The sequence below is a fragment of the Monodelphis domestica genome, chromosome 1 (genome assembly GCF_027887165.1).
Source record: "Monodelphis domestica isolate mMonDom1 chromosome 1, mMonDom1.pri, whole genome shotgun sequence".
Lineage (NCBI taxonomy): Eukaryota > Metazoa > Chordata > Mammalia > Didelphimorphia > Didelphidae > Monodelphis > Monodelphis domestica.
Genome location: NC_077227.1, coordinates 512,969,584 through 512,992,857, shown reverse-complemented (window position 1 = coordinate 512,992,857; position 23,274 = coordinate 512,969,584). Strand labels below are relative to the sequence as shown.

General features: G+C 37.9%; 1 protein-coding gene across 25 annotated transcripts in view; it reads right to left on the bottom strand.

Moving 5' to 3' along the window:
• Positions 1-23,274, bottom strand: part of NCOA1 (nuclear receptor coactivator 1) — a 250,903-nt gene that overhangs the window by 193,052 nt on the left and 34,577 nt on the right. For 20 of the 25 annotated variants that reach the window (XM_056813110.1, XM_056813103.1, XM_056813123.1 and 17 more), the window contains exon 2: positions 11,400-11,506. The gene's annotated coding sequence lies outside the window, so the exon portion shown is untranslated. Of the gene's footprint in view, positions 1-271; positions 394-11,399; positions 11,507-23,274 lie in introns of all 25 variants that reach the window. The other 5 variants (XM_056813109.1, XM_056813105.1, XM_056813122.1 and 2 more) reach the window with 1 other exon arrangement.

Genomic DNA, 23,274 nt, shown 5'->3' with positions numbered 1-23,274 from the left:
GAATAATTGGGAATATTTCCCTGGCGACCACCTTATATTTGATTTAAAAACCAAGACACTGTAGTAAAACATTTTCTGCGGTCAAATTTACTCACCCTCTCTTATATCTATCACAATTTATATCTTCCACCATTTTAACTCACTACAGTTTAAGATCTCAACCATTTTAAATCTCACATATGACAAAGGCATCATCAGCAGGGAGGAGTCTATCACCCAAGACAGAAAGGGGACTAAACAAGTGGGCAGAATGAGAAAAAGTTCCCCTTACACTAGAGTAGCACTGTGACAAAGAATGAATATCATTTGGCAGCTCAGTAGCCCACTGATCAGTTCTAATCACAGTTCCAGGGAGGAGAGAAGCTGTCAGTCTTGAGAGAGCAGAGACCCCACCTGTGAAAGGAGGCAAGGAACATGTTTCAGAAATGTAGCTATGATGGTGAACCCAAGAGCAGTGGGAAGACTCAGTTCTAACTAATCATCTCAACATATAAGCCTGCAAAGGAATAAACCCAGGGCCAGAATTCAGGTGCTCTGAATTTGCAGAACTTTCCAGTGGACTAACTATGAATGAGTCCAGCAGAGGTTTATGAAAATTCAACTTCACATAAGGCAATCCCAAACAGAATTAGGAATTTTCACACAACAGATCAGAAAGACAGTAAACAGACCTCTCCCTGGATCACATGGAAAACCTAGGTATCCTGAGAATATGCTGTGAAATCATCAGGACATGAAAGAAAAGATATCATCCCAGAAACGAGCAGATCCCAAACACCAACATAAAGCACAAAGATAAGAACTAGGCCAGAAAAATAAGGAAACAAAAATTAAATAACTTGATCATAAAAAGATACTATGATGGCAATAAACCCAGAAGAAAACCATCTACAAGCAACTACTCAAAGAAAAATGCAGACAGGACACAAGCCCAACAAGAATTCCTGAAAAGAGTTAATGAAAGCGTTTTTTTACAATGATTTGGGAAAAGAAATGAACTAAGCAAGAAAATTTTGAAAATATAATTAACAGCTAGGTACAAGAAGTCCAAAAAATCCTGAAAAAAAAAACTCATTTTTTAAAAATTGGTAAAATGGTAAGAGATAAAAAATTTCACTGAAAAAACTTCTTAAAATTTAAAATTGGCAAAGATAAGTTAATGTCTCCATGAAGCATCAAGAAATAAAATAAAGTCAAAAGACTGAAAAAAATGGAAGAAAATGTGAAATGTTTAATAAGAAAAACAATTGATCTAGAAAACAGATCAAGAAACATTCATTTAAGAATTACTGATTTCCTGAAAGTCATAAAGAAAAAAAGAGCCAAGACATCATGTTTCAAGAACTTATAAAGTAAATTGCCTGGAGCTCTTAGAACCCAAGGGCAAAGTAGAAATTGGAAGAATTAAGCAATCAAAAATTTTAAAACGAAAATACCCAGGATTATTATAGCCCAAATTCAGAACTCCTAGGTCAAGGAGAAAATACTATAATAGAATGAGAAAATTTGGATATCTTACAACCATGGTCAGTATAATATAGAATAATACATAATACAATAATAATAAAGTATAATACAGAAATAGCTACCACTATAAAGAAATAGAGGGCTTGAAATATGGTATTCTGGAAGGCAAAGGAACTAAGGCCTAAAATCCAGAATGACCTACCCAACAAAAGTGAGTATAATCCAACAAAAGAAAAAATGGAGGATTAGGTTATTTAGTTTCTAATTAATTTTTAAATTATGCTTCAAAGCCTTTTATTGAATGTACTTTTTATTCAATTATGGACAGAAAAAGACATAATATTTCTGTACTTGTTTGTGAAACTTTCATGCCCTAATTCTGTCGGGAATAAATTTTTCTCTTTCCTGTGTCACTCTCTCAATGTCATCTCCTGTCACTTGGAGGCTAGATACCATTGAGTAAACTGAAATATAGACCAGCTGCCAGAAAAGGGAATCTAAGAGTCATAAAACAGGAAGCAGAGCCAAGTACCCCAGGACTGCTCCCTGCCCCCAGACAAAATAGAAAACCATGATTGGTTCCTGAGATGTCACATGCTAATAAGTTGAGATTAGGCTGGATAAATGAGGCAGGCAGGAGAACTCTCAGGAGCTTGGGACTTCCATGTTTCATGGTGACTGCTCTCCTCAGTGTCAGCTTGGTAGAGGGCCCAAAATAGCAGTGGCCATAGATTAGAAGCCAAGTATGTCTCTTCTATATTTCTGTCCTCTTCCACCTATTACTTTAGATCTAATAATATTATTAATCTTTTTCATTTTGTGTTTATGTATAATGTTATATTATATATAATAATAAAATTATTAATCATCAATTTTTAATTCTTACAATTCAAAGTCAATTTTTGTGAAGGAATCATGAAGAGCTGAAAAATACTTTCTATTCCCATTCAATATCCTCCAGGGGTTTTTATAGCTTTTCTAAAATTCTATTCCTCTTCTCAACTTCTTTTTTATTTTATGGTTATATTTATGGAGGTGTGAGAAAAGTAAATTGAGTTCCCCGATTATTAGAACTTTATTGTCTATTTTCTCCTGTGAAATGGTTAACTTACCCTTTAAGAATTTAGATACACAGTAATCATCAAAATAATCTGGTGCTAAAGGGCGCTAAAAGAATGTCTGCCCTTTGATCCAGCCATAGCACTGCTGGGTTTTTACCCCAAAGAGATAATAAGGAAAAAAGACACGTACAAAAATATTCATAGCTGAGCTCTTTGTGGTGGCAAAAAATTGGGAAATGAGGAAATACCCTTCAATTGGGGAATGGCTGAAGAAATTGTGGTATATGTTGGTGATGGAATACTATTGTGCTAAAAGGAATAATGAACTGGAGGAATTCCATGTGAACTGGAACAACCTCCAGAAATTGATGCAGAGTGAGAGGAACAGAACCAGGAGAACATTGTACACAGAGACTGATACACTGTGGTATAATTGAATGTAATGGACTTCTCCATTAGTGGCAATGTATTGATCCTGAACAACTTGGAGGGAAAGAACACTATCCACATTCAAAGGAAAAACTGTGGGAGTAGAAACACAGAAGAAAGACAACTGCTTGATTACATGGGTCGAGGGAGATATGATTGGGGATATAGACCCTAAATGAACATTCTAGTGCAAACATCAACAGCATGGAAATAGGTTCTGATCAAGGACACATGTAATACCCAGTGGAATTGCGCTTTGGATACAGGAAGGGCAGGGGGGAGGAGAGGAATAGAATGATTTTTGTAAACAAGGAATAATGTTTGAAATTGACTAAATAAAAAAAAAGTTTAATGGATACATAGGTCCAGGAGATATGGCTGGGGATGTAGACTCTAAATGATCATCCTAATGCAAACACCAACAACATGGAAATAGGTTCTGATCAAGGACACATGTAATACCTAATGAAATTGCCAGTTGGTGCGGGAAGGGTGAGAAGAGGGGAGGGGAGGGAAATAATGTGATTCTTGTAACCAAGGAATAATGTTCTAAATCGACTAAATAAATTAATTTAAAAAATAATAACCTGGTGCTGGCAAAGAAATAGAGCAGTGGATCAATGGAATAGATTAAGAAATTAACAAACAGTAGTTAATAACAATAAAAACTTATTATTTCATAAATCCAAAGATTCAACCTATTGGGGAAAGAATTCACTCTCTGACAAAAATTGCTAGGAAAACTGGAAAACAATATGGCAGGAACTAGGCATATACCAACATTTCATACTATACACTAAGATAAAGATAAAATGAGAAATATGGAAGGAAGATATAAAAAAATCATTCACAGCTTGGCAAAAGGGAAGTAAAAATTGAAAGAATCTACCATTCACTTCTTGAAACAAACCCAAAAGGAAAATTCCCCAAAATATTATAAATATTAATCAAATGTATTATGTACATAATTCAGATTCATTAAATATTATTCAATATATAACTAATAATTTAGATGAATTACTTTAATTAAATTAGGTGAATTACACTTTTAACACATGCTTTTTTAATAGAATCAGGTATAATTTTAAAAATTTCCCAAAAAGCATTCCCAAGACTTATAAGGAAAACTAGAGATTGTTTCTTAATAGAAAATATTAAGTATTATGTTCCTTTTTCTTTACAGTTCAACTAACTTAACTGGACTAGACAGAAAATGCTACATGCTATGTTACTCTAAATTAAAGACTGCAATCAAACTGAAACTCTGAATGCTCCAAATTATACTTTATCTTTTAAAAAGATTTAAGATTTTTTTGTTTTACATAATGTCTAAAGCAACAGGCGCTAATCTTTGCTTTAACATACCATATAGGTGTGCCTTAGATGACAGACAGTGAAGCCTAGAGGTAGAAGTTCTGGGTTCAAATTTGACCACAGACAAATCACTTAACCCCCACTGAGAAACCCTTACCACTGTTCTGCCTTAGAACTAATACACAGTATTGATTCTAAAACAGAAAGTAAGGATTTAAAAAAACACAATGCAAATCATACCTCATGGAACTGGGGGCAAAAAATTCATTTAAAAATGATCATTCTTAGGGGAAGGGGAGGAAAAAAACTTTGTCTCAGTATTTTATTCAATTGCCTAATGAATTGAGTATTCTAAAAAAACATCAAGAAAAACAATTTAGTTAAATGGGACTTTATCCATCAATTGTAATACCACCATTTCTACTGGATATGTTAATTCAGACTACAAGATCTTTTCACTTTTTTTCTTCCTTTTCTTCTCTTCCTCTCTCTAAGTTTTTCTCTGATCCATAACCTCTTGTATTTTCTGTTCCTCATATTTGTTTTTCTAGGCCATAATCTTTGCTACTGCCTTCTCTCTATTATCAGGCCCTTCCCCTCTGTTTTGCAATTCCCAAACCTCATATTTGCTCTCTAACTCCCTCCTCTATACTTGAATCATTTTCAACTTTATTCACAATTTTTAAAAATTCTGTCATTATGAACTCGACAAATATCAGTATTTACATTTCCATATACAAAGAAAAAAAGGATTATAGATGAAACAATGTGTCTTTATTAAGTATATCTTGGTTTTTTAAAGCATATATTTAATTTAATATAGGAGAATCAATATACTACCCTACTTGTTTACATCCCATTCTGATCTTCTTCCTGCTTCCTTCTGTGTATTTTGAAAATACTTCATCGATGTGCTTTTTTCTTGTATTCCTTTTTTTATTTCATATGGTGACAACCCTGATTCTATAACTTCCTTTCTTCTTTCCCCTCAAAAGAAAAAGCCTTCACTTGCACAAATAAGTATAATTAATCAAAACTTATCTACACATGGCCTATGCCAGAAAATATAATTCATCTACATTCTAATTTATTAACACTGTCAAAAAGAAAAGGCATAAAGAAAGTGAATCTGCAACATCCCTCTTTATTTAACAGGTTAGTCAAAATGGATACTTGATTTGGAAATAAAGGTTGAAACCATAAACAAATAAGGGGAACATGGAAACATTTACCGTCATAATTATGGATAAGGGAAGGATTTATGACCAAACATGACATTAAGAACATAATGAAAAAATGAAATGGATAATTGTGATTACACCAAATTCAAAGATTTTGTACAAACAAAACCAATGCAACTAAAATTAGAAAGTAAATAACAAAGTAGGGAGAAAATTTTTTAGTCTCATTTCTCAAATATATAGAGCACTAAGTGAAATCTGTTTAACTGAAAAATGGTCAAAGGATAGGAATAGGCTGTTCGCAGTGGAAGAAATTAAAACTATCTACAGTCATATGAAAAAATGTTCCAAATCACTATTAAAGAAATGCAAGGTAAAACAACTCTGAAATATCACCTCATACCTACTCAGATGGATTAATATGACCAAAAAGAAAAATTATAAATGTTAGAGGAGATGTGGGAAAATTGGGACATTAATATACTCTTGTGGAATGGTGAACTAATAGAACTATTTTGGAAAGCAATATGGAACAAAGCCCAAAGAATCAAAAACTATGCCTACTCTTTGACGCAGCAATATCATTACTGGGTCTATATCCTAAAGAGATTAGAGACAAAGGAAAAGGATCTACCTGTATTAAAGTATTTTTAACAAGTCTTGTTGTAATGGCAAATTGGAAACTGAGGGGTTCCACTTGGGAATGGATGAAGAAGTTGTGATATATGGTTTGTAAATGCAGGTTGCAAAAGAAGAAAAGATGGAACAGTGAAAGAAGGGTGATTGACAGCAAAGACCGTTGGGAGTAGAGGATGCTGGGAGAGAAGAAGCACTTAGGGAAAGTATCATACCTAGCTAGCCAGAAATAGGGACAGCATAAACATAATTATAGTTATGTAAGATAATAAATTGTATTAGCCATAGATAGTAACAGAATAGAATTAGTTAGTGATAAGATAAAATTGTATTACTAGATACATAGTTAATATTGTTCAAATTGCCTAAAAATAAGAACACTGTTACATTGGTTACATTAGTCATACAAGTATTGTTATGTGAAATATTTTATGAAACCCCTGTTTTTTAAACTTTGAAATTTTATGTAACCCAAATTTTCCCTTCCCAAAACTTTCCAAACACCTTCCTTAGAGGTAGCTTTAGTTTAGCAGAGCATAGGACGGGTTAGATAAGATAAAAATTTGTTATTTTGAGGGGTGGAGACATTACTTAGATTTTAAAGACGGGATCCCAACCGAGGTGTACAAAGCCTTAAATGGAAAGGCACTCCAGGCATTCCACATAGTGCTGACCAGCATATGGGAAGAGGAAGACATGCCCCCAGAACTCAGAGATTGCCTCCATCATAGCCCTATACAAGAACAAAGGCACACGAGCAGCCTGTGACAACTACAGAGGCATCTCACTACTCTGCACTGCTGGAAAGATCCTCAACAGACTGTTATACTCAACAGACTCCTGTCATCTGTTTCAGAGCAGAACCTGCCTGAATCACAATGTGGCTTCCAACCAGATCGTAGCACCATTGACATGGTCTTCACGGTGAGGCAAATGCAGGAAAAATGCCTTGAGCAGAACCTGAGTACATTGTCTTCATAGACCTGACAAAGGCGTTCGACACAGTGAACAGAGACGCACTGTGGGGATCCTTAGCAAGCTCGGTTGCCCAGCAAAATTCATCAAACTGATCCAGTTCTTTCATGTCAACATTACAGGGGAAGTCCTGTCTGGTGGAGAGACTTCCAATTGCTTCAACATCTCCAATGGCGTGAAACAAGGCTGTGTCCTTGCTCTGGTGCTTTTCAACCTATTCTTCAGCCAAGTATTATGACATGCTGTGATAGATCTAGACCTGGGCATCTACATCAAATACCGACTGGATGGCTCACTATTCGACCTTCGCCGCCTGACTGGAAATTAAGGGGGATGCCAATAAATGGAGAATGGCTTAAAAAACTGTGGTATTAGATTGTAATGGAGTACTACTACACCATTAAAAAAATAAAAAAAGATGAGCAGACTAATTTTAATAAAACTTGGAATGGGATAATGAATAGCAAACTGAGTAGATCCAAAAGAACATCATAGACAGTCACAAATTTCATTGTTGAAGTATTAAGTATGAATATTATCTCCAGAGGATGAACTGAAAGGTGGAAATATAAAAGATGAACATGTCTGTCTCCCAAATGGTGCCTTCTATAATGTGGGGAAGGGCAGAAGGTCTGGGACACTTGTGGATTCATTCTATAAATAACATTTTTTTTTAATTTTAAAAAGAAAACTACCCATTAATAGCATTTGATTACTTGTCACATTGGAGAAGGGCTATAGTTCTTATATATTTTTATTAATTCCCTAACAATCTGGATAGCAGATCTTTATCAAGGAAACCTGGTACAAAGATTTTTTTCCCCCAGTTAACTGTTTTTCTTATAATACTAAATGTACTACTTTTGTTTGGGAATTATTTTTAAATTTTGTCATAAAAATTAACTATTTTATCTCCTGTGATCTTCTCAATCCTCTAGGCAAGAATACTTCTTCCTATCCATAGTTGTAAAAGGTATATCCTTACATTCCCCTCTAATTTATGTTATCTTCTCTATCTAGGCCAAACATGTATTTGAAGTTTTATGTGATACATGGTGAGATCTTGACCTAAGGTTAGCCCTGCATTTATGTACTTTCTATTACTACATAACTGATTGCTTATAGGTCTTGTCTTGTAATATTAAACTGTTCCACTGAACAATTTTTCTATTTTTTAGTTAGTACAAAATAATTTTCATGATTATTGCTTTGTAGTTTGAGATCTCATAGTGCTAGGTTCCCCTTCTTTCTAAGATTTTGTATTATTTCCCCTGAAATTACTGACTTTCTGGTTTTCTAGACTGGTTGTTATTTTATTTAGTATCAAGTAATTATTTGGTAATTTTGATGGGCACCTAATCCATAAATTAATTATATAATGTATATCATTTGTAATATATTAATAGTATGGTCCAACTATATTTCAAGTGTTTTAAAGTATATTCACATAATTCCCATGTATATTTTAGTAGGTGGGCTACTAGATATCCTATACCTTCTGTAGTTATTTTGAATGGAATTTTTTTCAGTCTCTTCCTATTGAGTTTTTTGGCAATATACAAAAAGGCTATTGAATGTTCTCCCCTACTTTATGTCCTAGCTTTTCTGGATTCCTTGGATACTCAGTTCAAATCCCTTTTTCTACAGGATGTTTTTCCTCATCCTTCAACCTTGACACTGGTGCCTTCCTTCTGAAATTAATTTCCATTTACTCTGTATATAGCTTCTTGCCCCTAAACTCCCAGAATGTGAGATCCCTGTAGAGAAGAACAGATGTTTTTGCCTTTTTAAATCCAACATTTAGCAGAGTGCATAGCACATCAATTAAATCAATCAATAAACATTGATTAAGCACTTATTATGTGTCGAGGCACTGTACTAAGTTCGGAAAATACAAAGTAAGTAAAAAACAAAGTTCTTGCTCTCAAGGAGCTCAGTCTATTCTGAAAGAAAACCATGCAAGTAACTATATACATACAAGATGCATATAGTATATATGGGAGATAATGGAAGAGAGAAAGGAAGAGGACGGAAACAGGAATGGCCTATTGGAAAAGAATGGATTAAGTCTCTGAAGGCCAGAGAAGCCAGACGGTAAAGGTGAAGAGGAAGGACACTTTAGGCATGAAGGGCCAGCATTGATGATCATAAAGAACACAGAGTAGAGTAAAATGTAAGAAGATTCATAATGTAGAAAGAGGTCAAGTTGTCAAGGGCCTTAAAAGTCAAAGGATTTTATATTCAATCCTGGAGGTAACAGGGAACAACTTGCACTTTAGGAAAATCACTTTGACACATGAATGGAGGATGGGCTAGATAAGAGCAGGGATAGACTTGAGGAAGAGAGACTAACTAGATGGCTAGTACAACAGTCCAAAATGAAACAATGAGAGGTTTTACCAGAGTAATGGCTATATGAATGGAGAAAGGGATACTACAGAGGTTATAATTGTAAAAATACCAAGATGGCATCAGACTGGACAAGTAGAATGGATTCAAGAGAAGAGTCAAGATGAGTGGGATGATAGTGGTACCCTGGATGGTAATAGGAAAGTTCAGAAGAAGGGATATTATACAGAGAAACCCTTGAATTAGCCTACTTCATCTTCCATATTCTCTATTGCCCTTGAATCCCTGGCAGTAATCCTTGCCAAACTCCAAGCATAGGTTGCTGTCACCAATGTGCTTTCTCCACTCCTATTAATATAATACTGAACACCAATGGAGGAAGTCATACAACTATGCCCAACAGATCCATTACCGACTGATTTACCTAATCTCACTGCTGCACATAAATCATTTTTAACTTCCCTCTTTCTCATGTTCTCCATTCCCCCACTTCTAAGTAGATGACTTCTATTTTATTAAGAAAATGGATGACATTAGTTATAAATTCCCTCTTTTCCACTACTCCATACTGCCATGCCTTTATAAAAATGGTTTTTGCTCCACATCTGTAATGCACTATCATCTATTTCTAAAAATCCCCAACTTCATTCAAGATTCTAACACAAAATAGATTCTTTAAAAAGGATTCTTGATTACTAGCATCTAGCAAAGTCGTTAATACCTAATAGGCTCCCAATAAATATTTGTAAAAATGAATATTCCCTGAAGAAAAATCGAGACACTAAAGCTATTGAGACAATAAAAATATTGGAGTTGTGAACTCCATTCTAGAGAACAAGTTGGAACTATATCCAAAGGACTATAAAACCATATATGGCCTTTGACCCTGCAATAGCAATAACTAGGTCTCTATCTCAAAGAGATCAAAGAAAAAAGGAAAGAACTTCTAAGTACAAAAATATTTATGCTAGTTCTTTTTGTGATGACAAAGAATTAGAAATTGAGATGTACATCAATTGGAGGATGATTAAATAATTTGTGGTATAATATGATTGTGATAAAATACTATTGTGCTATAAGTAATAATGATGAACAGGATGGTTTCAGAAGAACCTGGGAAGACTTATATGAGGGAAAGTGAAGTGAACAGAACCAGGAGGACGTTATACCCAGAAATAGAAATACTATATAACATGATCAACTATGAATTACTTAGCTATTCTGTTCAACATAAGGATCCAAGACCATTTGAAGGACTTACTACCTCCAGAAAGAGAACTTATGGAGACCAACTACAGATTGAAGCATACTCTTTTCACTTTATTTCTTGCTGTCGTTTTCTTTTTTTGCAACATGACTAATATGGAAATACTAACATCACATTTCTTGCTTTCTCAAGGAATGTGAGAAGTAGAAAATAATGTAGAACTTGAAATTTTTTTAATGAATTTTAAAAATAATAAACTTATTTTTAAAAGGAATTAATATCCTACTACATGCTCAGGCTAATTAGAGTAAAAGTGTCAATATTTTATGAATTTATAGATTTAATACAAAACCAATTTATTAATAGGTTACTTTAGAAAATTAGATGGCCATAATTAAATTCTCATGGATAAAGAATACAAAAATGTTGAGACAAAGTATGAAAAAGTAGATGGGTGAGAAAGTCTTAGCTTCCCCAAAATGTATTATAAAATTCCTAATACTAGAAAAAATAGAGAAACTACCAATTACTTATCAAAATTCTCCCCTAGTGTATAAGTGAATATTTCATAATGTTCTTTCCTATTTAGAAGTCATGCTTCCCTGTATTCTTTTATCAGAACACCTACCACCACCTACCATCCTTCTTAAAAGATGACCAGTCTCAATACACTGTACATTTGATATACCAAAATATGAAATCCTTAACTTAATAAGCCTATATAAATTAAATCTAAATAAGAGATATTCTGAAGTCAAATATGAATTAAGCCATAAATACCTTAATGTAAGCAGGAATCCCCAATGTGGTCTTCATCTGGAAGTATTCTTGAGTGATTGCTCTTATAAAACAGGCCACCAGTTACCTTTCCATTAAGACAGACAGACCTAAAGGAAAGAAAGAAGGGAAATATCCACCAGCATTAATTATCTTTAATAAACATTGTAGATATATCTATACATATGAATTTCTACCTATCTTCTCTTTTCTTCAATTTCTTCTTCTATAAAATGAGGATAATAAGAATACCTACCTCCCAGGGTTGTTGTGAGTATAAAATTATATTTGTGAAGCATTTGCCTCAGTGCCTAGCACATAGTAAGTTTTAATTAAATGTTAGCTATTGTTTGTTATTATTAAAACAAAGTACTTATGTATTTCATTAAATCTAACTATATAGCTGAAGTGGGGTGACGAAATGTTACCATCCTCATTTTACTAATGAGAAACTGAGGCACAAAAAATGTCTCAGTCACACAGAATGCCAGATATTTGAGACTACAACCCAAGTTCTTCAGATTTTCAATATAGGCCTCCTGTTCAACTATACTACTAATTACAAAGCTAAAAACTTTCTCCTCTAAACTCAAAAAGGGACCTTCCCCTGTTTCTTGTACAAGGAGAGGGAACTATGGATGTGAATGAAACACTATCGATATCAGATTTTTTAAATTATGTCAATTAGCTATACTAAATTTTTTTTCTTTTTAAAAATTTGGGGTAAAGAAGGGCTCTCTGGAAGGGGATAAAGCAAGGACTATATTGGGAAATGTAAGAGATATAAAAAAGAAAAGATATCTATAAAAAATCTATTTCAAAAAGCAGTTAAGAAACCTTTACTACAATAAGGTGATTATTTGTTTTATAAAAAGATCTATAATTTCACTTTCAAAAAGAGTTACCCTCATTCTAAGGGCTGAGCTAATTGCTCAATTGCTCAATGTGGAAAAGAATCTTGCAGTTTCTCCTGTTCTCCCACAGTACAGATATGATTACAATTACAGCCTAAGAATTCACTTTGGAGGGGCAAAAAGATTTCTCCAGAGTTCAAAATGGTTTCAACCTTAAAACTGCATATCATATCATAAAAAGGCAATACTACCTCAACTAACAAAATTAATTCTGCCTACCCCTTCCCACTGACTCAAATAATTTAGCAAAATCAGAGAAGAATAAGAAAAGTAGTCTAAGCTTCATCCTCAAAGACCAATTTTGAGCAGGTAAACTTCAACAGTAAAATATTTTTATAGTAAGAAACCATCATTAACTCAAGCACATAACATAATTGTATCTCTGCTCCACTATGGTATATAAAATTCTGTGCTACCATAAAAATCATACAATGTTACATTTATAAGAAATTTTAGAGTCATCAAAGGTTCTTCCCCCCTCCTTCTAAAAATATCCCTATTTCCTTTATTTCATGGTATGGCTGGGGGAAGAGGAAAGGAGAAAGATTTTGAGACATTTGAGAAATAATGTGATATAAAAACAAAAGGCTTATAAATATAAAATATTATTTATATGTTTATTTTTATATATTTTATTATATATATTATATATAATATATATTATATATATATTAAATATTTATATTTATAAAATATAAAAACAAGACATAAAGTAAGGGTTTAAAAAAAGGCATCTATTTATATATATATATATATATATATATATATATATATATATATATATATATATTTTTTTTTTTTTTTTAAACCCTTACCTTCCATCTGTGAGTCAATACTGTGTATTGGCTCCAAGGCAGAAGAGTGGTAAGGGCTAGGCAATGGGGGTCAAGTGACTTGCCCAGGGTCACACAGCTGGGAAGTGTCTGAGGCCAAATTTGAACCTAGGACCTCCCGTCTCTAGGGCTAGCTCTCAATCCACTGAGCTACCCAGCTGCCCCCTCAATATTTTTAAAGCCTTCCCTTTTTCTACTGGATCACTACCATCCTTCCAGCCATTAAGGTTCACAGCTTCAGAGTTATCCTTGACTCCTTCCTCTCCCGCATCTCCAATCAGCTGCCAAATCTTGTCAACTTTATTTTCAGGACATATCTTGCTTCCATCACCTTTTCTACCCATAAAGCCACCAACACTACCCTAGTTCAAGTCCTTGATCACTTCTGGCATGGATTATAATAAGAGCTTCCTAATTTGTTTTCCTGATCTTCTGATCACATCCCTGCTCACTCCTGCCTTATTTCTGCCATTAGGAGAATATATAAACTCCTCAGCCTGATATTTAAAGCCCTCCACAATCTGGTTCCAAACTATCTTTCCAGACCAGACTATTACTCTTTTCATGCACTTTACATTCTAGCCAAATTAGACTATCATCTCTTTTTATTAAAATATCTTTTGCATTTCTTTCCCAGGAGCTATCCACATGCTTAGAATATACTCCCCTTTCTCTCTTCTGGCTCTTAAAATACTTAGCTTTCTTCAAAGCACAACTACAGTGCTATTTCTTCTATGAGGTCTTTCTTGTCTGATTAAGTAGTGAAGAGAGAACTCATTTTGGAGTCAGGAAGACTTGAGTTCAGGTCCTGCCTCTGGAACATAGCAAACATATGACATATCACTTCAACTCTTTGGAGCTCTGAATTGATAGGCGTTCCCTATACAAATGAAATCATGGATTGTTCGCTCACACTTCCTCTCCCCCCCAAAATATCCTGCAAAGCAGCATATGATAAACAATATAAAAAATATAAAATAAAAAAATATGTGTATAGATATGTATATATAACACTTTAGGAAATCTCTTATAATGCTCCTTGTTTTAAAAATTAAAATTAAACTTCTACAGAAGCAAAAACCCTCTAAGGACAGGAACCGTGTCCAATATAAATTTCCTTCAGTGCCTACTCCATCTACTGCTCTGTTCACCACAGGCTTTAGAAAATGCTTATTGAAAAGTCAATGATGGTTTGGCTTTGGAAAAAGAAGTACACTACTACTCCGAATGTTTTAGAAATTATGTAGTTACAGGTGAGGGCTATAAAAATCTGAAAAATATGGGAATATTTATGGGCAAAGAAAAAACTAATATACAGTGACTACAATCATTTAAAGACAACACTAAACAATCATATTTTACAGATAGTAAAAGTGTTCATCTAGAAAAGGGAAAATAAGGAAACTGTGGATGCATTTTAGGGTAGGACTGATCACTAAACAAAAAGTTACAAATGTGCAATGATTTAATCTTATTTGTTGGATGTGTCAACATGGAATCTAGAAACCCCAAACTTGTAGCCTAGTAAGATCTGATGAACCCTAAGTTTTAGGACTAGCTGATATGCTGGAGACTCTGGTTCCTGGTTCCCATGAGAATCCACTCTGAAGGGAATCTCAGGCTAGCAATTTCAGACAAATTTGGGGTCCCCAAACTTTTTACACAGGGGGCCAGTTCACTGTCCCTCAGACCATTGGAGGGCCGAACCATAAACAAATCTGTATATAGCTGTCTGGGATAGCAGAGGCTCTAGCACTGACTGTGATGGGCCTGTCACACCTTGCACAGGCCCATCACCACCACCACTATAGGGGAGAGCAGTATAGTGGTAGTCTCTCGGAGACCGAGAATGACAATTGTCTTTGTGCAGTTTCATCTACGGTGTACCCTCATGTGGCTTTGGAGTCCAAAGACTGAGGCACAAAGTTTGTGGCACATGGGGCATGGGACGCCAGTTGTTACGGGAGGTGCTGTTGTGGCCGAATGTCGGCGTTCACGCGCAGCAGCAAGATGTAGAATCTTTCATCTTCAGAGGTGGCGGCGGCATGGTGAATGTGGGTTTGCCAACTGCTTCTGTCAGAGGCAGCAAGTTCTAGTTGCTTTGGCAGCCAGCCCACTTCAAGTTGGACTTTAGCTGATCCTTGAATCTTTTCTTTGGTCGGCCTTGTTTCCTGAGTCCAGCTGACAGTTCACCATAGAATACCTGTCTTGGTATTCACTGCGGGTCCATGCGGATGATGTGTCCAGACCATCGCAGCTGGGTTTTGAGGACCATGACTTCGATGCTGGTGGAGTTGGCTCTGTTGAGGACTTCCTGGTTGGTGATTCGGTCCTGCCATCGGATCCTCATGATTGACCAGAGAGAGCATTGGTGGAATTGCTCCAGCTGTTTCATGTGCTTCCGGTACAGTGTCCATGTCTCGCAACCATACAGGAGCAAGCTGAGGACCACTGCATTATACACTTTGAGCTTCATCGCAGTGCTTACACCGCTGTGTTGGAGGACTTTGGAGCGCAGCTGCCTGAGTGCCTGGCTGGCCTTTTGGATCCTGGCATTGATCTCGTGGTCTAGGGACCCGTCATTGGCGATGGTGCTGCCCAGGTACTTGAAAGTGTTGACATTAGAAAGCTGCGTGCCATCAATTGTAAGTTGGCCTCCCTGGTGCAGGTTGGAACAGCACCTCTGTTTTGCTGAGGCTGATAGGCCAAATAGTTTTGTTGCGGTGAGAACCTGTCCACAATGGTTTGAAGATGATTTTCTTGGTGGGCCATGAGAGCACAGTCATCTGTGAAGAGAGCTTCCAGGATGAGTCTCTCTGTTGTCTTTGTTTTTGCAGTCAGGCAGTGAAGGTCGAACAGTGAGCCATCCAGTCGGTATTTGATGTAGATGCCCAGGTCTAGATCTATCACAGCATGTCATAATACTTGGCTGAAGAATAGGCTGAAAAGCACCAGAGCAAGGACACAGCCTTGTTTCACGCCATTGGAGATGTTGAAGCAATTGGAAGTCTCTCCACCAGATAGGACTTCCCCTGTAATGTCGACATGAAAGAACTGGATCAGTTTGATGAATTTTGCTGGGCAACCGAGCTTGCTAAGGATCCCCACAATGCGTCCCTGTTCACTGTGTCGAACGCCTTTGTCAGGTCTATGAAGACAATGTAGAGACTCAGGTTCTGCTCAAGGCATTTTTCCTGCATTTGCCTCACCGTGAAGACCATGTCAATGGTGCTACGATCTGGTTGGAAGCCACATTGTGATTCAGGCAGGTTCTGCTCTGAAACAGATGACAGGAGTCTGTTGAGTATAACAGTCTGTTGAGGATCTTTCCAGCAGTGCAGAGTAGTGAGATGCCTCTGTAGTTGTCACAGGCTGCTCGTGCGCCTTTGTTCTTATATAGGGCTATGATGGAGGCAATCTCTGAGTTCTGGGGGCATGTCTTCCTCTTCCCATATGCTGGTCAGCACTATGTGGAATGCCTGGAGTGCCTTTCCATTTAAGGCTTTGTACACCTCGGTTGGGATCCCGTCTTTACCGGGTGCCTTGCCTGCACTCATTTGTTTAATGGCTTTTTGGACTTCCTCTATTGAAGGAGGAACGTCAAGTTGTTCAATGGTGCGGTTTTGGGGGATCTGGTCAAGGGCGCTTTGGTCGACTGAAGAGGATCGGTTGAGAAGCTGACTGAAGTGTTCTTTCCACCTGTTGCTGATGCCTTTTTTTATCTTTTATGAGAGTGTCACCGTCAGAGGATAGCAAGGGAGTGGTGGTGGGTTTTAATGGCCCATAGACAGTATTGAGGGCACTGAAAAATTGCTTGTAGTTTTTCGTATTAGCAAAAGGCTGGATTTCTTCTGCTTTTTTTCCCACCATCGGTCTTGCATCTCCCTGATCTCATGCTGCGCCGTGGCTTGGAGAGACTTGAATCTGTCCTTTTTAGGAGCAGAGTTTGGGTTATTTTGCCACTCCATAAAGGCTTTGTTCTTTTTGCTCAATAGGTCTTCAATAGCAGTGTTGTTCTCCTCGAACCAGTCCTGGTGGTTGCGTTGTTTGGGGCCTAAGACTGCCTTTGATGTTTCCTTCACTGCATCTCTGAACTGGTTCCATTTCTCGGTTGAGCTTCCAGTGAGTGGTCCCTTGGCAGACAGCTTGTTGTCCAGGCAGGACTGGAATGTTTGCAAATAAGATGAATCTCTAAGATGACTCATGTTGTAAAATGCGTGAACTGTCTGGGCGTGTTTTGGATGGTGAGGCGCAATGCCCATTTGAAGAGTCGCTCTAACCAATCGGTGGTCTGTCCAGCATTCAGCTCCTCTCATGGCTCTGGTGATCTTTACATCCTGGATGTCTCGCCGGCGTACAATGATGTAGTCGATGAGATGCCACTGTTTTGATCATGGGTGCATCCACGTTGTTTTATATTTGTTCGCCATTCTGAACACACTGTTCGTGATGATGAGTTCGAACTCTGAGCATTTTCTGAGTAGCAGTAGGCCGTTGTTCATTTTGCCCATGCCGTGCTTGCCGAGCACTCCTTTCCATCTTTCATGGTCCTGTCCAATGCGGGCGTTGAAGTCTCCCAGTAGTATCAGCTTGTCATTTGTGGGCACTGAGTGAAGGACGGCACTCAAGTCAGAGTAGAACTGCTCGATGGTCTCCTCTGTGCTGGTCAGTGTTGGGGCATATGCGCTGATGATTGTGGCATACCGGTCTTTGCTGAGAGGCAAACGGATCTTCATGAGCCTCTCACTGATGCCCACAGGCAAATCTGGCAGCTGTTTGAGCAAACTGGTCTTGATGGCCAGGCCAACACCGTGGATTTGTCTTCATTTGAGGCTCTACCTTTCCAGAAGAAGGTGTATCCAGTGGTGGGTTCGCTGAGTGATCCCTCTTCTGGTAAGCGTGTTTCGCTTAAGGCTGAGATGGCGATGTTATATCACGCCAGTTCTTTACCGATTAGAGCTGTTCTTCTCTCAGGTCTTGGGGCATTTTCTCTATCAAGTAATGTCCTGATGTTCCATGCTCCTAGTAGGAGTTTCTTTGTATTTTGTTTTCTTTGATTTCGACCGCTTAAAGGGATGATCTGCCAGCCGCGGTGTGCTGACTGGGTGTTTGTAGGGCAGGCAATGTTTGGGACACCTTTTCTAGTCCCCTCCCTTGATTAGGGTGAGCAGTGCTGTCCTAGAGAGGGCTGCTCAGTTGCCCAGGATGCTGCCGAACGTCCCTGCTGCCCACAGGGCCGAGCAACCACTGGTCCCTGGGCCGCCTATGTGCAGGATCGTGACTACAACTGCCAGTGGTCACCTCCACCTGTTGTTTTGCCACTCCCCCATTGCCGCAAGTCTTGAAGAGGGTGGACCGGGTTAGGATAGATGAGTGTGCACAAAGATACTTGTGCGTGAAGGAGATTTAAGTGGAAAAGTCGATGCACAGAGACAGTCCCACTCTCTCGGCGTTGGAAGCCTGGGTCCAGTGGCACGAAAAATTGTTACGTCTGGAGACTTCCTCAGCTGCATTGGATGGCCATGTTGTCCTTTGTGCTCCAACACGCCCTAAGCACTCCACAGTGCTTTGCTGCGTCGCCCTCTCAGCCGTTGAACCTTCTTATTGGTTTCTTCCGTCTGTTCAGCTGAAGCAGTCTTCACATGCTGGGTGAGCAAAGCCCTGGTTCACCAGGGGTCGACGACCCGATGGCTACCCTCACAAGGTTTGGCTGGCCTGTCAAAGCCGTTGTCCGGGGTGTGGCTGCTGCCACATGCTAGCAGCTACTGGGAATCACAAGTGAGAGCTGGGTGTCAGGTGGGGTCAGAGGTTGGAGAGCTGCCCTAGAAGCTGCCCTACCCCTCCCTGAGCACCCCATATACCCCGGGGGGCAGCAGTATACACAGTGCGGAATTCCCTCCCCCAGATCACCACTTACCATGCTAATGTCTTCTATTGTGCAGCCACATAATCCTTTGCCCAGCACCTCATTCTTATTCAGTTACTCTCAGGACAAGGCATCAAGCAAATGATTATGGCACTGGAAGTAATACTGTATGTGGCTTTGTAGTGCCACCACATACACTGCTCCTCTCATTGACCACCTATGAAAGAGGTGCCCCTTAGGAAAGCATAGTGGGGGGCTGGATAAATGGCCTCAGGGGGCCTCATGTGACCTGTGGGCCATAGTTTGGGGACCCCTGCCCTAAGGTAAATAACAATCCCAGTTGAGATGGAGCTAAGCAAAAGCTAAGAGTGTCTCTTTTTGCTTTAGAAGCTTCTCCCATTGTACCACATCCCTTTCCCTTTTATGTCCATTGTATTAGCCTCTTCCTGATAATCCTATCTAGAACTCCTCATTTCTTTGTAGCCTTTGCCAAGCCAATCAACCATATTCTCCTGTCCTCAGTTCTCCAAAAGGTATATAAATTTCCCAATTTTCATGGTTCCTGGGAGCTGTCATCTAGAGCAGTAGCACTCCCAGGGATCAGTAGCTAGGTTTGGATTGGCTCTGTATGGGTTTTGAGTGCATGACTGTGTAGGGGCCTGAAGATTGTACCATATCCCTCTCCTGATTAAAGACTTGGTTTTTCTGACTGTTTAATAGTTCTGTGTTTTTTCCAAGTTAACATTGGACATTACATTTTCCATGCTCAGCGGCCCAGTGGATTTGGCCTCTCTCAGTTCCTCAGACCCAGCAATCCATCTCTAAGCTCCATGCCTTTGTGCTTACAAGTCCACCAAACCTACATACGCACACCCTCCTTATCTATGCTTCATAGCATTCCATCATAAAAGCATTCCCACTCTTCTTTCAAGATACAGTTCAAGGGCTACATTCTACATAAAGTCTTTTCTTATCCTAATTGGAAGTGCCCTTCCTTCCCTCCCTCCCCCCATTCTCTTGTTTTAACTACTTTATATTTACTTTGTACTTCCTCTGGAAACACATATATGCATACATGCTGCTTCCCCCTATAGAAGGTAAGCTCCTCAAAGGCAAGGATTGTTTGAGTCTGTGGAAATTGAGGGGATTATAACTGTAAACAGTAATGGGAATGCCATCAATGACTCAATTCTGGATCTAGCTCAGGTCCCTTTCTATTCAATTATGGGTTTTGTCTAATTCTGTCTGGTGAGAAAACTATTCAAATGTGGGAACTGGAAGAAAACTTTATACCATTATTTGAACCTACCCTACATAGCTGAGAAGCTGAACCACCCCTACCTGCTAAATAAAGATTCTTAACTAAGGATCTAGGTTAGTCTGACTAGAAAGAAACCCAGATAGACCCTAATATTGATGCAAGGCATTTTCTTAAAATTATACATATCAAGCAACCTCAATATGTTTTATCTGAAAACTGGCCCCATTCTGACCAATCAGTTATTATTTTCATGTTCCTTTGATTGTTCACAGACACTTGGGGAGAGTGGGACACCTATATTTCTGATTTCAGAGAATCATCACTTGTTCACTCTCCCCCACCCAACTTGGAAAGTCCCTGATATTTCTTCCAATTAGAAATTAGATTACCTAATTTTATATGCTGGCTAAATGTTTCCTTTTAACTAACTGGTCTTATTTCAATAAAAATCTGTCTCTTCCTGTACTGGGGTTCGGTCCTAAGTTGAGGAAGGGGCCTGGTCCTAATTTGTTAAGCAATTGCTCTGCACTGCTTAATAAACTGAAATGTTCAGAAGCTCCAACCTTGTTTCCTCAGTCATTTTACCTTTTACCTGTCAAGAAGTCTTTGTATTTATAGCCCTCAGAGCCTAGTACAAAGGACTGACACAAAGTAAGTGTTGTTGATTGACTCATTGGTTCCCATACTCATCAATGGACCATTTTAGTTCCTTAAGTAGCCTTATACTGGGAAGAGAAAAATACTAGGAACCCCCAGGACTCAAGCATCCACCTAGGCAAATTAATGTTAGCAATCCAATTTATAAACTCTTTCTACCAACTCTGTATTGATTTTGCCCTGTGTAAGGACCTCCTTAAAAATGAGATTTGATGGCATATAAGACATTGTCTATGCCCTCTAAAAAGCTTACAATACAGTTAATGGGGAAGCAATATGATGTAGAAGAATATTTGGATCCAGATGATCTTCATTCAAATCTTGGTCCTGCTCCCTACTACCTTGTTTGATTTTAAACAAGTCAATTTAGCTCTCTGGGTCTGAATTCCCTCATCTCTAATCTCTAAAGTGAGAGGGATGGATGAAATGGTATCTGAGGGCCCTTTCAAATCTAAGTACTATATATGATTCTATGATCCCAGATAATAGTAAGATAAATTGTGTACTATATCACAGAGTCTGTAGTAAGCAGTTACAAATATAAGGAAGCAAGATAGTCCTAGTCCAGCCCTCAAGTAGTTTACAGTCTAATGGAGAAATGATAAGTCATAAAAGGGAGCTGAAAGAGGAGGACAGTATGATGTAAACATGGTTAGGAAATGACTCGAAGGTCTAGTTCCCACAAGACAAGGTGAAAGTCCAATTATAGGGGGCAGTGACCTAGAGGGAGAGGGTAATGTTGTAGTGCAGGAAAGATGAAGTTGATGAACAGAATACAGGTAGCATGTCGTGGAGATGGCTAAGAAGTGATGGTGACAAATGAAAAATATCTAAAACTTAAGGTATAGTAAAAATGACAAATTACTAGAAGAAAGGGTTTTAAAGACCAAAGCAAAAAGCTTAGCCTTTATCCTGTAGGTAATTGTGAGTCACAAAATATTCCTTAGCTACACTAACATAATTAATGTGGTGTTTTAGTAAGAATAAACTAGGGGTAGCAAATGAAACAATGCACAGGAACCAGTACAGATGGGATGCTATTGCTATTTCTCAGCATAAGGTAATAAAAATCTAAAGAAAAGTGATAGCAATTGGAATGGAAAAGACAGTTGAATTTGAGAAACACTGTGAAAGAAACACTTATAGAAATTCATATATTTGGTTGGCATGAATCAAATCAGTAAGTTTGGTTCACTCCTAATAAATTGGAGAGAAAATGAGTTTTTGAACCTATAAAGATAAGGAATGGGGGGGCAGCTGGGTAGCTCAGTGGATTGAGAACCAGGCCTAGAGATGGGAGGTCCTAGATTCAAATCCGGCCTCAGCCACTTCCTAGCTGTGTGACCCTGGGCAAGTCACTTGACCCCCATTGTCTAGCCCTTACCACTCTTCTGCCTTGGAGCCAATACACAGTATTGACTCCAAGACAGAAGGTAAGGGTTTAAAAAAAAAAAGATAAGGAATGGATATTAAGAGAAGAATTTGAAGAAAAAGTAACTGCCTAGCCAAAGCAAACCTTTAGAAACCATTTGACAGCACAAATGACCCTGCTACCTCAGCTTTTCATTCTTCTGTCTATAGTTGTTTATCCCTATCTCAAATAATACATGTACCTGTCTCTGTGTCTGTTTACTAAGAAAGAATAAAGTTATCATAAGAAAAAGATCATATAAATCTCTAAATAATATATAAGTTTAATATTATTATTATTAAAAGTACCATTTCCAATCAGGAAAAAAGGGTTATGCAACAAATAGGCATACTTCAATTACCTAGAGGAGCTAGAAATATTGCAATAACATTTGCTGTAAATCCAGTCACACAACAATCTTGAGAGCTGATATCATGTAAGCACTATGACCTTAAGGGGAAAAGAGAAAATGCATGCTGGATGATGCTGGTGGGGTCATCAATCTTCTAGAAGATCAAGAGTTCCCAGAGTTGGAGGATCTCTATCATATGTGATCTTAAGGACTTTTTAGAAAATTCTAGAATTTCTACCACTGTGAAATAAGGGCATTAGACTACAAGATCTCTGGACTTCTTTCTTATATCACACCCTTCTTTCTCTCAGCCACTTTTATCCTTGTAAAAATTGAAGAGACATGTGAAATATGAAGTGTCTATGGTACTCCTGAAATACTACACACACACACACACACACACACACACACACACACAGAAACACCTAGATTTACATGTTATTTCAGGTTTTGCAACAAAGAAAATTAAAAAATCTTTAGCACTAAACTAAGGTAGTATGAGCATAAGTTCTCATTGGGCTAGTGGTAGAGAGTCAGGTTCTTGTACTGGACTGGAATGAGAACAAAGAATGTTGCTGATCAAC